The sequence below is a fragment of the Canis aureus genome, chromosome 26, assembly GCF_053574225.1.
Source record: "Canis aureus isolate CA01 chromosome 26, VMU_Caureus_v.1.0, whole genome shotgun sequence".
In the NCBI taxonomy this organism is placed as follows: domain Eukaryota; kingdom Metazoa; phylum Chordata; class Mammalia; order Carnivora; family Canidae; genus Canis; species Canis aureus.
The window spans coordinates 50,769,032-50,784,880 of NC_135636.1; the positions used below are offsets into that span (position 1 = coordinate 50,769,032).

Genomic DNA, 15,849 nt, shown 5'->3' on the forward strand with positions numbered 1-15,849 from the left:
TCAACTCAGGGCACAGCCAGCCCCTGAGAGCTTCCCAAACGGAGCCTTTTAGCCGGGAGGCAGATGGCAGCGTCCTGGAGACCCTCTGCTCCCTTGGACGGCGGGTGTGTTGATGCAATCCTGCCAAGCTCTCTGCTCTCCGAGGACCCACGCTCCAGGCACAGCCTTTGCATTGTTTGGGGAAGGTGCTCAGTACAAGCGCATACACTCCGGCCGGCCAGATACCGCTTGTTCACTCAACAAACCTAGAGCGGAAACAAGTTCTCTGCTACGTAGGCATGATTTCACCCCCGACCTCACTGAACGTCTCTTCTTTTAATATTTCTATGACACGTACTGCGATTTAAGGAGCTTCTTTTTGTGGGCTTCTTTTGTGAGCTTCTTTTGTGAGCGATTTAAGGAGCTTCTCCCACAATTGTTTGGGTGTTTTCTCTCTTAAGCATTTTCTCCAAATGTTTCTAGTTAGAATGATTGTTTAGATCATTATGGACTGAGGCAAACAGTAATAAAATGATTTTTTTGCCCTTTTTCTTTTCAAAAAATTTTTTTTCTTTATAAGAACACAGTGTTATAGTTTTACAGGGATTCCATAAAGACCATCTTTCATGTTGTTAAAAAACTCACATATAAATCATGACAATGGAATTTGTCCCCTCCTCAAGCCCTGGAGGACCTAAAGAAATTCAAATGTTTAATTCCAAGACTATGGGGATCCCTGAGTGGCTCAGTGGTTTGGCGCCTGCCTTTGGCCCAGGGCGTGATCCTGGGGTCCCAGGATCAAGTCCCACGTCAGGCTTCTGCATGGAGCCTGCTTCTCCCTCTGCCTGTGTCCCCCCCCCCCCTCTGTGTTTCATGAATAAATAAATAAAATCTTTTTTAAAAAATTCCAAGACTATGAAAGAAGAGAGGAAGGTCTCACTTCCTTCAGAAGATCATGCAAAACATTTTACCAGGCTTTAGACTCCTGTAAGTGCCTCAGTGAAATCCTGCTAAAAATACTGCAGATGCAACACAAATTGCAATCAACCAATATCATTTGCATAATTTTATTAAAATATGCATTTAAAATAATGCTTTAACAATAGGAATTCTGACATGCAATTAGCATCCAGCTGGCCCAGTTTGAATTCACCACCGTTGGACATCAGGGGCCGGGGCACCAGCGGGAGCCTCACAGGCGTGGATGCTGCTGTCACTGACGTGTCCAGAGGGACGGCCGCTCAGTGCGAGCGCAGCCAGCCGGCTGGAAGCTGGGCCACCCACCTCCCCACCTAATCTCCAGCAGTGCGTCTGGGCACCAGAGGATGTAGCAGCTCTGATCCTCTCAATTACTTTTCTCAAGCAGACCTGGTTCTCTGCTTTCATCCTGTGCACATTTTCACTGCTTCTGAAAGCCGGTCTCCAGATTCCAGGAATCCATTTAAGAAGCTGCTTTCAGGTACACCTGGGGGGCTCAGCCGTTAAGCATCTGCCTTTGGCTCAGGGCATGACTCTGGAGTCCCGGGATCAAGTCCCGCATCAGGGGTCCCTGCAGGGAGCCTGCTTCTCCCTCTGCCTGTGTGTCTCTGCCTCTCTCTGTGTGTCTCAGGAATAAATAAATAAAATATATATATTTTTAAAGAAGCTGATTTCAATATTTCAACAGTGAAACTGAGTCAAGTGGTGGGAACCGGCCTGCAGCCAGAAGCTGCCTGCTGAGCCACACCCCGGGAACAGGGGGCCTCCACGGAGCAGGACTCTGGACCTCCGACCCCTCCGACCCCTCTGACGGCCTGGTAGGGACGGCGACCCCGGTCCGAGCCTGCACTTGCTCAGCCCCGCACCTCCCTTCCAGCCGGCCCCCCGTGAATAGCAAATAGGCCACCAGGTCCACACCCACAGGACCCTCGTGCTTCTGTTCTCGAATGGTGGGACCCCAGCCCGGTGCCAGGTGGCTTGACGTCTCCGCAGAGAGTGACGTGTGGCAGAGCCAATTACCTCAAGGATGTAGCTGCACAGCCTGATGTCAGCCAAGAGCCTTGTTGGGGTCTCAGGGGCCCGCCCGATGCCTCTTCTCCGTCTCCAGAAGCCACGCCACCTGGGCATCCTTGAGGCGCAAGGACAGGAAGAAGCCAGGGAAGAGCCAAGTTTCCCATGGCCCGGGAGAAGGTCACGGGGAGTCTGGCGAGGCCAACGGAGCCAAAGGGGCCTGCGGTTTGCGCGTGGAAGGAGCGGGACAGCCTGGTGGGGGGCACCGGGGCCACAGAGGGTGCCCGACGCCTGATGGGGGGGGTGGCATGGGGCAACGCAGATAGAGCCCAAGAAGGCACATGGAGTCCACTGGGACACATTCCGAGGTCCCCCGGGGAAAGAGATTAACCCTGAGGTGAGGAAGAGAGAGGAACCTGAGGGGGTGCCGGGAGCTTGGAACGTGACTGGCTTTAATCCGGAATTAACTGACACGTTACATTATTGGATAAAACCCATTTATAAGTGACTCCATTAATTTTCTGTTATTAGGAAAATGTGGGCTTATGATAGATTCAAATTGAGTTAGGCAAAATGTAATAAAGTTAAACTTTTGCACACCCACGTTCTATAAAGTTCTTGACTGAGTAAAATTCCTATCCACCACACACCTGACTGGCATATCCTCAAAGCTCTCAGCCTTACGTACCTGAAAATTTAAGGGTTTACAGAGGAGTGAGGGGTTCCCCCCGGGGAAACCAACACTTCTCAGGATAAGCATCAAAGTGATTCTCGTTTTAGACCGGGTCTCCGGTGAAGTAGGTGCAAGCACCTGCTCAGAGGGCGAGTTGCGGGAGCCGGGTCTCCGCTTCCTAGGAGTCACACCAGAGCTGACAAATGCTCTTTTCAAATGATTGATTCCCCAACATGTGAGAATCTGAGTTAAATCTGGGCCTCAGAGCACAAGTTCAGAGCCCAAGATAAAGAGCTTACATCGACGCCCCGCCTGGCCTTCTGCCTGGGTTTGAGACGGTCTAGTCTCCGGTCCAGAGCTGGCTTTGTGGACCCAGAGAAGCAAAGGATGGTCTTCTGGCAGCTCACCCAGTGGCGATGGGCCCTGTAACCATTGAGATAAATGATGTTTATGAGCTATTTTAGCCTCAAAGTGCTTTCCAAAGTGGCAACCCACCCATTCGAAAACAGCCCTCTCAGAGGAAGAGATCGGCCAGCAGCCCCAACCAAAGGCATCACCTTACCCACAGCTCAAGGAGGGCCTCAGGGAATCTCCTAAGAACCACATGATGGGCTGAGATGCAAGTATGTTCAGGAAAAGTTTATGATCTTAAATCCTGTACTTCTTATTTCAGGTAGTGAATGCTCTGTGACTCGAGTATCGAAGGAAATCATCCCAAATTGGCCTCTGTAGGGGCAGCTACAGGCCTCCCGGAGGAACATCCGTGCAGCAAGTTCACGCCTCTGCAGCAACTCTGTGGCCAGAATCGAAATGATCTGGCCACGTTCTCCATCGTCCCCTTCTCCTTAATTCATTTGGATTTCTAGTTTACAAACAAAGTGCATGAAGCATTAGCGTGAGGAGCAGAAATGTTAAATGGAGCTGTTGAGAAGGGGAAGAGGTGGCAAGTATTCCTGGACCAGAGACATGCTGTGGGGCCTGACTTGCAAACACGGTTGTGATGTTTTCTTGATGTCGATGATCCGCTGTCGGGAGAAGACCCGCTCGTGAGTCCTATAGACTGACGTACAATCAGCCAGGACAGTCGGTCTATCGCCTGAGCATGTCACACGGAGCTTCGGCCAATCACTTGGAACTTTCCCCAGAGAATGAACAGTTCACGGGGAAAAGCGTCCTCTGTTTGGAATCATATAAAACACTGTCTCAATACTGGGCCGTCATCAGGAACAATTTGGGTTGATTCCTCCCCATTCTTGGCCAATATTCCCCACATGTATCTTCAAAGATTTTAGGGTCAGAGAGCATTTAGCCGATTACCTCGAGGTGGTGCAAATGAACAGGAAGGACCCCCGCAGCCCTAGGACTCAGCCGCCCCACTCTGACCAGCCCTAAAGGCCTCCTGGACGACGCACCTTCCACAGCAAGTAATGGAGCTGCGCCCTGCCTTGCTGGGGCTGGGAGGACAGATGCCAGGACATGTGTCCTCAGGAATCCACACGCTTCCTGCAGTGAAGCACATAGTTGCACAACTGCAGTGTGGCTTCCCGGACCTGTATGGGTTTGAGGCAGGGGCTCCAGCTCCAGCGTAGAGGAGTAAGGCTCAGGTTGATCTCAGGGAGAGGACCCAACTCAGAATAAAAGGCTGGGAAGGCTCTGTGATGCTGTGCCAACCGTGTCATAATCAGTCTTCTTAGAGAGTGGTTTCCCGAATGCAGGCTGGTGCCACTGTGGAGCTTGGGCTCCCTAACCCGGGGCCCATGGGGACCAGACCACGCCTTACCTAGAGCAGGTAGGTGCCTAGTGATGACATGCTGGATGGACTCATGTACATGCATCCCAGGGCACACTCTCCTTCCACAAACCCTAGACTCTTTCAAGATAACTCCACTGTTGTTAAGCAGCTTGAGCATTAGAAAATCCTTCTCTAGATCCAACAAAAATAAAAACCCACAAGGGGCAAAGGATGGACCAATTATTTCTACTGAGCAGAAACTAAGAATTAAATACTAATGTTATTGCTCTAAATGGTAAGAAATGCTCATAGACCTTTCGTTTCTAAGGAAAGTGTGCCGAAGGTCACTGCATCCTTTCCGAGTGAAGCCATATTTCTGTGCAGGAAAAAGAATAACATATATAAGGTCCTTGCTTTTGTTGGGAAGTCTTTCCAGTTCAGCCTGGAGGTCACATTTATTTAAAGAGAAGACCGGCTCCATGTCTTGGGCTAATAGGATTTGCCTACGGGAAGACGTTGGCAGGGTAAGGTATAATGTGGTGGCTCTCAGGCCTGGCTGCTCATTAAAATCACCTGGCAACCAGTTTGGTTGCATGCCAAGGGCTCATTCCAGAACGACTAAACTAGCATCTCTGTAGGCAAGGTCTGGGCATCTGTGTGCTTTAAAGTTTCTCAGGTGATCAAGGGCTAGCAGGGCTGAGAGCCATTGTCCTAATGGAAGGGAGCATTGGGGGAAGTTGTGAGTTAATTTTGTCTCCAGCGCTGCCTTTGGAAATTTTGGAGTAGATGGAGAGCTGGGGATGCATTCAGCTGGAGAACAGACCTCGTCCCCTCTGTGGATGACTCCTCGCACGGTGAGTCACAGCTGCTCGGGCTCAGGACCACTCACGCAGTCCAAGTTCCCAACGCCGGACAGAAGGCTGGGGTTATGTGGACAGAATCTAAATGTGATCAAATGCTCATTCAGAAAGGAGCCAAAGAGAGTATGATATCTTTATGGATCTTCAATTCTTGATGCCCTGAAATGTTCGTGTTATGTTAAACAGAACTAGGGTGTGGCCTACAGAAGAGAGTAGGGGTCATCCCTGGTTTTGAGAGATTCCAAAACTCAACTGACCATCAAAATGTCCACATAAAGCACTCCCTTGGATCCCATATAACCTGTTCCTCCTCCTGAAGTCTCTCTCAGAAGATGGTGCCATGCTGATCTTCACAAAGAAGCTGGGACCCGCTCCTCGCCTCCCAAATGTAGCCTCTATCCTTTCCCCAGATCTCCCCTTTCTCCTGCATCCCCCCACCATATCCTACTTCTTGGGTGCCCCTTTGCCCCTTGTCCTGCCCCCGAGGCCAGCATCACATTAGGGAAAAATACATCGCCTCTGTCACTGCCAACTGAAAATGCTTCCAGACTTTCTAGGTAATGAAAATCCCCTGGGGTGCTCATTAACAGTTCGGATTCTTTGGCCTCAACATAGACCTACTGAATCAGAATCTCCAGGGAGGGTGTCTGGAAATCTGACTTTTTGTTTTCACCCTGCCCCAGGTAATCTCATAACCATGCTTCTTGAGGAACTGTGTCATGAATGACAGGCCAGAGGAGGTGACCCACAGAAGCAGACATGGGACGACGGGGGGCCATGTCAGCTTCTCTGCAACTTCTACCTCTCCTCCCTGGATTCCCACACATAACAGGTGTTTGGCTAGATAGTTGTTCAATGAGTTAATAAATGAATCACAATTTGTGGTCCAGCAACGTGGATCTATTTATATTTCTCCATATAATCTTTTTTTTTTAATCTTCGCACTCATAATTTTTTCTCTGTATTTCATGCATTCCTAGCAACCATACTTGGATTATGCTTCCTCTGTGCTCTCATAGTATATGAGCTGCCTCCGTGCTAACTGGTTATGTGACCGCTCATGTGACATTTCCCATTTAAATGAGCTTCCTCCAGACAGGAGCTGTCGCCCTCATTTGTCCTAGCACAGTCCCTGGCACACAATAGATGACCCTAAACACATGCTTTAATGGGTGGATATCCAGCACATGCCCAGCCAGTTCGCCCATGCCCATGCTTCCAGTGGAAACTATAGCCCAAACTGGTTAAAATGACTTGCCAGATGTGACACCACAGAGGAAAAGAATAACCAGCATTCAACAAACAAGAACAAAAAAAGTGGGATCTTTTGTGCTTTCAAGAGGCTCCCAGGATTCCTAGCAGAAAAGACAATGGCGTATAAATAACTCATGACAAAATGGCAGACCCTGGGCCGTAGGTCCAGTTACCAGGCACAAACACCAGCAGAGAGAGAGGGCTTTCCTCCTACTGAGAGCGAGAGGCTGGGCCAGCAAGCCACGAACGCCCTCCGCCTCCACTTACCAAGGTGGGCCGATCGCCTCTGCCAGACGCTGGTCCTCCAGAGCCACAAGGCCTGCATCCTCCTGCAGACAGCTCATGGCTTGCCCAGCCCACGGCTCATCATGCAAGACAGGAGCCCGTGAGAAAAGGAAAGGGGACTGGGGATTTTCAAAATATCTCCAGGTTAATAACAGCAAAACCAGCTTAAAATTTTAAGGGTTTATAGTGTTAAAGCATGATAGGAAAAGCTGGTTAGGACCCGCACATATATGTGTATGTGTATAGGTGTATATATTACATGTGTTATATAGAGAGATATAAATTATTAATTGAGTGTATATATAATATAAATGTAATTACTAAATAATGTAGAATATATTGACATAATTATCAAATAATTGTATATTGATAATAAAATATTACTATATATTGTATGTATAATAATAAGTAATATATTTATATATAATTATATATACATTTGTGTATATATAATTATACATAAACTCAATTAAAATATATATCATACATATGCATATATAGCCCTATTGATATATATTATGTACTACTATAATATTAATATTATTAATATAATCATATCTTATTATACATTACTATATATATTGCTTATTAAGCACTTGCCATGTACCTGGTACTATAATCAACACATAAGGGTCATTAATTTAATCACTAGAATAAGCCCCTTCAGAAAGGTGTTATATGCTATTTCATGGAGAAACTGAGGATAAACTTGCCTAAGATCTCACTACTACTGTGCAGTGAACCTGAGATTTAAACCCGAATGTGTCAGAGTTCAAAGCCCGACCTCTTACCCATACCATCATCAGTGTGATGGTGATGATAGTGACAGTGATGATAATGATGTTCCACTGATGACGATGACAGTAATGATGTTCCACTGATGTGATGGGACAGTGATGCTGGTGATGGTGGTGATGGTGATGATGACAATGGTGATGGTGATGGTGGTGATGGTGGTGGTGATGGTGGTGATAGTGATGGTAATGATGATGACGTTGGCAATGATAATGATGATGATTATAACTAACATCTATTAAGCACTTATTTTGTATTGGGCACCATTCTAAGCATTTTAAATGTAATAACTCATTCAATCCTCATAGTGACTTATTTTTGTTCCCAATTAGACATGAGGAAACTGAGGCACAAAGCATCGATAACTTGCCAAGTTTGCATAGCTGGTGAGTGGCAGAGCAGGTATTTAAGCCTAGGTTGCCTAGCTCCAATGCTTGGCTCAAATGTTGTGCTGCATTCCATCTCACAATTTGAATGTAAACTAACAAGTGATAGGAAAAAAATAAACTTAAAACACCCTAATAGAAACAAAACAGGGAAGAAGTTCTTTCATGTCGGTCTTGGCAATGATTTTTTTTTTTTTGGAAAGGACACCAAAAGCACAGGCAAAACAAGAAAAAAAGATCAACGTGTGGGACTACATCAAACTAAAAAGCTTCTGCACAGCAAAAGAAACAATCAACAAAATGGAGAAATCAACCTAGAGAATGGGAGAAAATACTAGCAAACTATGTACTAGGTAAGGGCTTATTATCCAAAATACGGAAAGAACTCTTACAACCCAAGAGCAAAAAACCATATGATCCAATTTTAAAAAAATGGGCAGAGGCTCTTAATAGACATTTTCCCAAAGAAGACATCCAAATAAATGGCTAATGGGTGCATGAAAAGATCCTCAACATCACTCATCATCAGGGAAACACAAACGAAAACCACAATGAGATATCCCCTCACAACTGTCAGAATGGCTACTGTCAAAAAGACAAAGGATAACAAGTATTGGAGAGGATGTGAAGAAAATATAAGACTGGTGCACTATGAACCAATGTAAATTGGTTCATAGAGTATGAAAATATGGAGATTCCTGAAAATCTTAAAAATAGAATGACCGTAGGATCTAGCAATTCGACTTCTGGGTATACATTCAGAGGAAATTAATATAGGCCATTGAAGAGACATGTGCACTCCCATGTCCACTGCAGCATTATTCACAGCAGCCACGACGTGGAAAGAGCCAAGTGTGCATCATGGATGAACAGGTAAAGACCATGTGGTGTATATATACAATGGAATATTGCTCAGCCATGAGAAAAGGAAATCTTACCATTTGTGGTAACCTGGATGGATCTCATGGGCACGATCTAAGTGAGATAAGTCAGAGAAAGACAAATACTGTGCAGCATCACTCAGATGTGGAATCTAGAAAAGCTGAACTCCGGAAACAGATTGTAGAATGGTGGTTACTGGGGACTCGTGGGCGGACGAATTGGGGAGATGCTGTTTAAGGGTACACAGTTGGAACGAGAAGATGGACTCAGACATCCGATGCACCGCATAATTATTATTGTCAACAATACTGTATTATAAACTTTGAAGTTGCTAAGAGACTAGATCCTAATTGCAATTGTTCTCACCACAAAAAAGAAATGATAATTATGTGATGTGATAGAGATGTTAGCTCACACTGTGGTGGTAATTATATTGCAATATATAAATGTATCACATCAACACGTGACACACCTTAAACTCACACAGTGTTATGTGTCAATTAGATATTGATGTAAAAAATCCCTGATAAAATGTATATGGATGAAACAATGTCTGGTACTGAGACCAACCTTTCCAAACCATAAGAGAGGGTCCAAACTCGGAGAGCTCACACCTGGTGGTAGGGATCTTCCAAGAGAAGCTGGAGTCTGTGATGACTGCCTCCCAAAGAACCCTGTGGGCCAAATGAGAAAGGACTGGGAAGAGCTGGTAGACAGAAAGGAAGTTGTTCTGTTCCTCTGCTCCTTCCAAAGTGGCTTTTGTGGTAACGTCCAAGTTGGAGCATTTTTTCCCTACAAAGCCTTGCACTTGGGTCTATGTGTGCTCTGTTTAGGGATGGGCAGTGACCGCGCAGGCTCTGCGGCTTCTGAGGCAGCAGGTATTCTGGGGGGCCCAGGCTGGTGGCTGTCCACTCTACGTACCCCTGGAATCCCAGATCCTTACCCCTGTGGAGATGATGGAGCCCAGGCTCCAGCTCAAGGACTAGGCACAGGGAGGAACAAGAAAGGAAGGGAGAGTGTCCATAGCAACCACTGCCATCATGTCTGATCACTGTGCTGACCAAGGCTGGCAGGACAAACTCGGGCACCTGCCAGGGCCCTTCTCCAGGTGACAACTTGTTGCTTGTGAGGCTTGGACTGGAGGAAGCGCTGGGATGTGGGCACATGCATGCATGCCGTGTGCAGGTGTATACATGCAATGTGTATGTGCCACATGCCCTGGGACACACACAAGCAGCTTCCTAAATGGGAGTCTACAAAGACTTTTCACATGGCCTCCAGCTTTACAGAAGGTCAGAAAAAAAAATTAATATTCTGATTAACCTGGAGTTTGAGGGCTAAGGTATGGAATTTGCTGGTAGAAGAAATCTCTTTAAAATGATGGTTATATACTACTGAATGTTTCTTGGCCTCTATGGTATTTTAAACACAGTAAAGATCTCATGGGCACGATGTTAAGTGAGATAAGTCAGAAAGTGAAATATGGTTAATAAACACATCTCAGAAGAACAAAAAAAGGAAGAAGATAAGAATGTAGGAAAAGAGGAAAGAACAGCAGGGAAAGAAAAACAATGAAAAGAAAAATGCGAAACTAAGCGCGCGGCCGGAAGGGTCCCAGGCATTGGGTATTTTCTCTTCCTGTTTGTATTTTGTTTGGTTTGGTTGAACAACGGTCGCAACCAGCACGGATATACAACTTCGCAACAGGTTCCTTTCATTAACACACTGCAAGTATTTTCTAAGATGTTATATGCTCCATAAATATTATTTTAGTACATTCTATCTTTTCATTATTATACACGTAATTGCTTATTAACTCTAGAGAAAATAGGAAAATGTTTAGCAAAAGGAAAAAATACAATTGAATTATAATGTCAACACTTAAAAGTAAATGCTATTACTGTTTCTGCATGTTTCATTTAGTATGGGGAGAGGGGGGCTAAGATAAAGACACATACACGGCCGCAGACGTAGGCACGGGTTTTACCGTTGAGTGTGTTTGCTGGATGGGCAAAATGAAGCCATAAGTTATACACTATCTTCATCCTATTAAAACATCATTAAATGTTGATTTTTGTTTAATGGCTAACTCCACTTCTGTTTCTATCAGAGGAAGACAAAATACGAATAAGGGATTAAAGAGTGGCTCATTTGCTCTATCATGTATCATCTATCCATCTATCCACCTATCATCTATCCATCTATCATCTGTCTGTCCATCCATCCATCCATCATCTATCCATCATCTATCTATATCTATCCATCTATCTATCCATCCATCATCTATTTATCCATATTATCTATCTATCTATCTATCTATCTATCTATCTATCTATCATCTATCTATCTATCTATATCATCTATCCATCTATCATTTATCTATATATCTATCCATCCACCCATCCAACTATCCATACTATCTATCTATCCATCCTTCTATCACCTATCCATCAATCCATATTATCTATCTATCCATCAATCTATCCTCCATCCATCCTTACTAGCTATCTATATATCTATCATCCATCTACCCATCTATCATCTATGTATCCATCCATTCATTCATCCATCCATCTATTCATCCATTTGTATTATCTATTTATCTATCTATCTATCATCTATCTATCTATCTATCTATCTATCTATCTATCTATCATCTATCCATCCATCCAAATCTCCTCAGGCTCCAGCGTTTTTATTTTATCGATTCTCTTCCACCCCATGCAAGAGATAAAGAAAGACAAAAGCCCTAACTTCTGTTTAGAAGCCTTCACACGTGCAGCATATTGACTCTGCTTTCAGTGTGTCCCCAGCTCACACCTCTTGGGAGGCAGATGTGAAATCTGAAGTCACCATAGGTGAGGACCCTGTCCTGGGTCACTTGGCCTGGCAGTGGCCAAGCTAGAGTTGATTTATTTAAAAGGTCAATTTCACTTCCAAACCGTTCTTTCCCCATGAGCCCACTCTGCTTCTCCATTATTCTCTTTATCCAGTCTGTTCACGGAGGGGAAGGTGTATGGAGGGTGTGCTCTGTGTTCCACACTCAGAAGATGAAATAACAGATATCTGAACTTTGGGTTTTGCCCATCAGTTCTTTTTATCTCATCTTTTGATGGATAAGTACTTGACATTGGAATTTACAATGTAAATAACTGATGAAGTATTCATATGTGGAATACAGAGGAAACTCTAGCAAATCAGCAAGAGAAGGGAGAGAAGACCAGTAAAGAAACAGACAAATGTTAGGAAAGCACCAATGAAGAATAAGCCCTGGCTGACAGGGATCAAAAGGCTGGGACACACTAGTGAAGAAAGGAACCCTGACACAGTGTGGGATCAGTGTGGGATCCCACGTCGGCCCAACTGGCAGAAACGAGAAGTCACGTGACAAGGGCTTGGAGGAGCCCTATCAGCTGCCCGGCGGTGAAGATCGTTGCCCCTTTCACGGACACAGCCAGTGACATTGAGAATGTCCCTCCAGACCCAGACTCAACCCCTGTGTCTGCTTTCACAGAGATGCAAACAGCAAATAACCACAGGGATGTCCACTCGCAGTGAGTTTGGTGACTATGAGAAGAAGCCTTCTTGGCAGCTGTTAGGAGAGGAGGGATGAGCCAAGTGTGGAAGAGACGAGCAGCCGGATGTTCTGTGCCAGGGAGGAGGAGGTGCGTGGGGCATGGATCAATGCGGAGGAAAGCAGGGGAAGCAGGATGAAGTGCACGATGACATGCGTTGGATGATATTTAAACGGGAGCAGAGGAGCCTCTTTGGAAGGAATCTGGGATTGAGGGCAGAAGATCAAGAGATGAGGGTAAAAGCTGGTCCTTGCATGGTGGCAGTGCTGTGTCACACACTGGGGATGGTAATCAATCCAGTCCTGTGTATCTAAGCATCAGGGACGGGGATCAATATTTGATATGAATTTGCTGCCTCTTTCCTCGCCTCTAGCTAGGAAAGCCCATATGCTCCTGGGGGAGGCGGGTGGGGAGTCCCGATCCATCACCTGCTCCTGAGTGAGGAATTCTGCTCAATTGACATTTCTCTGCCTTTCTCAACAATTGCATTTGAAGTTTCAACTTAACCTATTATGTTTCCAAAAGAACAAAAAAGAATAATAAATGCCAGACTAAATTGCAAGGAGCTCCCTCAACTTCTGTCTGGGCGCTCGCTGCAAAGACTCTGAGGCATCCATTTGAAAAGAGTACCAGGAGCTAATGACTATGATTTGATCCTGCCTTTGCAGGGCCTCGTTATTGGAAGGATTCATCATGCATAGAAATTATTTGGGCTTTCGCTGGAGGCCAAATGCTCTGCACTCAGCGCTCGGCAAGAAGCACACGGACGCCATTTCTACTCACTTACCCAGGAAATAAATGGCGGCATTACTGGGACAGATGCAGTCTGTTTGCTGCCTCCCATCTGGTTTTTAAATCACTCAAAGAAAGCTCTAAAGACATGTTTTTAGGCTGCATAAAACACACAGAGCAGGAAAGGGGCTTGGGCTTCACACATTTGTTATTTTAGTATTTGTGTTGCCTTCATAAGAGAAAAATCACGAAGGCATTTCCCAATTCTTTTGACCTCTGAACATTCATTGCAACCTCTTACATCTGATGTCTTCTTCCTGAATGTCCTCTCTGAAATTGCCCGATAAGTCACTCTCCACGAAGCTCTGACAGGGAATGGGAGCATTTCTGCTCCAAAGGGCTCGGGGTGGCTGAGGAGGGAACGCGTGACAACAGGCACTGAATCCGTTTTGAGAAGAAAATGCAGGGCTCCCGGCTAGCCCCGTGCAGCCCACAATGACTCTCCTCCCAGTGAGGGTGGAGAAGGCATGGCTGCGTGCTCGTTCCCGGGCCCCGTGGCCTTCACCCCAGCTCTTCCCTAAGTCTGGCCCTCCTCCCACTGCCGCACCCTTTGGCCCAGCCAACCGCTCTGTTTGGGTCAGCCCACAGCTATGGGGATCCAGCTCTGAGCAAAGCCCCCTTCCGGGGCTCTGCGTCTCGTGTTTACCTCTCGGAGGGCGAGACACCAAGAGAAAACGAATAAACTAGTGAACAAGATAATCAGCATTAGCGATCATGCTCTAAGAGAATGAAGAAGCCTATGTGACTTATGGTGGCAATTGGGAGACAAGAAGCAAGAAGCGATCAGGTGGTCAGGCACGGCCTCTGTGAGCCACAGATATCTGAACTAGGGCCTCACAGATGACAAGAACCCACATGTGCAAACACATGGGAGAAAGTGGATTCAGGTAGAGTGAACAGCAAGTGCAAAGGCCCTGAGGTGGAACCAGCTGGTCACAATCAAGAGACAAGAAGGCCAAAGAGGCTGAGGTGTCGAGTCACGAGTCCTCCAGCCTCCCGGGTCTAGGCGCTCCCCCCTCCCCTTGAGTGGTTTGCTGAGAATAATAAAAATCGCTGACACAGTGGAGCAGGTGCTGTGTGCCCCATGCTGTGCCCGAAACATCATTTTCTCCTCTGATCCTCCCTATCACTACTCTGTCAAAGATGAACAAAAACCAGAAAAAAACAAGTAATTGGTTCAACGCCACATGACTCAGGGGCTGGCATGTTTTCCTGACTCCTAAGGGCGGGCGCTTGACTCCTACACCTCACATTGGGAAGCATCGTGGTGTCCCCGTGGTGGGGGGGAGGCTGGGAAGCAGCCAGGGTCAACTGGGGGATGGAGAAGAATGATCTAGAACTTGCTTCTCAGCATCTATAGACAGCTAGCTTGCACTTGGCTCCTGGTCCTAGGGGTCTGGGTCCCTTGAAACACCAGGTCCCTGGGCCCTTGGGGCAGATGGGGGGGCTGGCGGGGCACATCCTTCACAGCCGAGCCCACAGTCTTCACCCTGATGGCAGAGAAGTTTGTTGTGGGGAGGAGGGGTGCTCTGGGAAGCCCTCGGCAAGTTTCCGCCCACGATCCGCCCACGTCTTCACCCCTCTGAGCGCCCCCTCCTCATCTGCCCCTTGGTCCCCCCACCCCCCGAGTCCGGGAGGCAGAACTAGAACCCCGCAGCTGTGCACCAGCCTTCGCTGCCCCACCGTGATTCCTCCCGCCCATCGAGGACTCAGAGGCCCGACCAAGGCTTTTTATTTTGCTTTTCTGCAGAGGACCGAGAAAGAGGAAGGACGATAGCAAACAGCAAAGCCCAGTAGTAGTAACGATAAACAATTTGGGCTTTGCATGTCCTCTAGCCTCTATTGGAGCTGCTCAGTGCTGCTGCTGCGGCGTGAAGGCCGCCATGGACAACACGCACCTGGACACACCTGACGCACTTGAACGGCACCTGGACGCACCTGGATGTGTGACTGCTTCCTGTACCACCTGGCGTGTGTGGACTTGCTGTGGGAGGGATGCGACTCTCAGGCCTCAGCGGTCCGACCCGGGCCCTGCAGCAGGTGTCGTCCCCATAGAGAATGAGCCCGGACTCCCTAGTTACCTTGTGGAACGCCACCTTCCCAACACCTGCAGGGTAAGAAATCACTTTCTTGGGGTTAAGACCCTGAGATTTGCTATGGAACACATCCAGTCTTAACCAGGACTGTTTACTCTCAGAAGCCCCGTTACACTGTTTGATAGCTTTTTATTTTCCTTCACACACACACACACACACACACACACACACTTTTATTAGTTTCATTCCTTGGGATCTATTATTTGCTGAAAGAGGAGTTTCCATTTTAAACAGCCACCTTCTTAGAAAACCCTTGATCACCAGAACTTTCCAAGAGTGAGAAAATGAGCCGCCTTCTTCTGCATTCTTCCTGCATCAGCCGACACCGTCCCATATGCTCCCCCCTCTGAAACCCCCGTGTTTTTCAATGATATCATGCACAGTAACATTATTATAATTAGGACTGAAGAATAAAAAACATGGTTCCAACTTTAATTAAATTTGAATTAAATGAGTTTGTTTTTTGCTGAACTGTTCATTTCTGCAAAGGGTGGGGGAGTTTCTGATATACCAAACTAATGAGCACCCAGGGAGTCAGCAGGGAAGATCCT

The 15,849-nt window shown here is 46.6% G+C and overlaps 2 long non-coding RNA genes across 3 annotated transcripts; one reads left to right on the forward strand and one right to left on the reverse strand.

The window, feature by feature from the left end:
* Positions 1–1,084: 1,084 nt before the first annotated feature.
* LOC144298636 (uncharacterized) lies at positions 1,085–7,084 on the reverse strand. Its single transcript, XR_013365588.1, has 3 exons — positions 3,204–7,084; positions 2,941–3,064; positions 1,085–2,086 (listed from the first exon to the last, which is right to left on the reverse strand). It is a non-coding gene; the product is annotated as an uncharacterized LOC144298636 (long non-coding RNA).
* On the forward strand, positions 4,337–15,753 carry LOC144298635 (uncharacterized). Of its 2 annotated transcripts, XR_013365587.1 has the most exons (5): positions 4,337–4,430; positions 5,160–5,227; positions 5,917–6,065; positions 14,953–15,316; positions 15,533–15,753. It is a non-coding gene; the product is annotated as an uncharacterized LOC144298635 (long non-coding RNA). The 2 variants fall into 2 exon arrangements; XR_013365586.1 differs by lacking the exon at positions 5,160–5,227.
* The last annotated feature ends 96 nt before the right edge of the window (positions 15,754–15,849 follow it).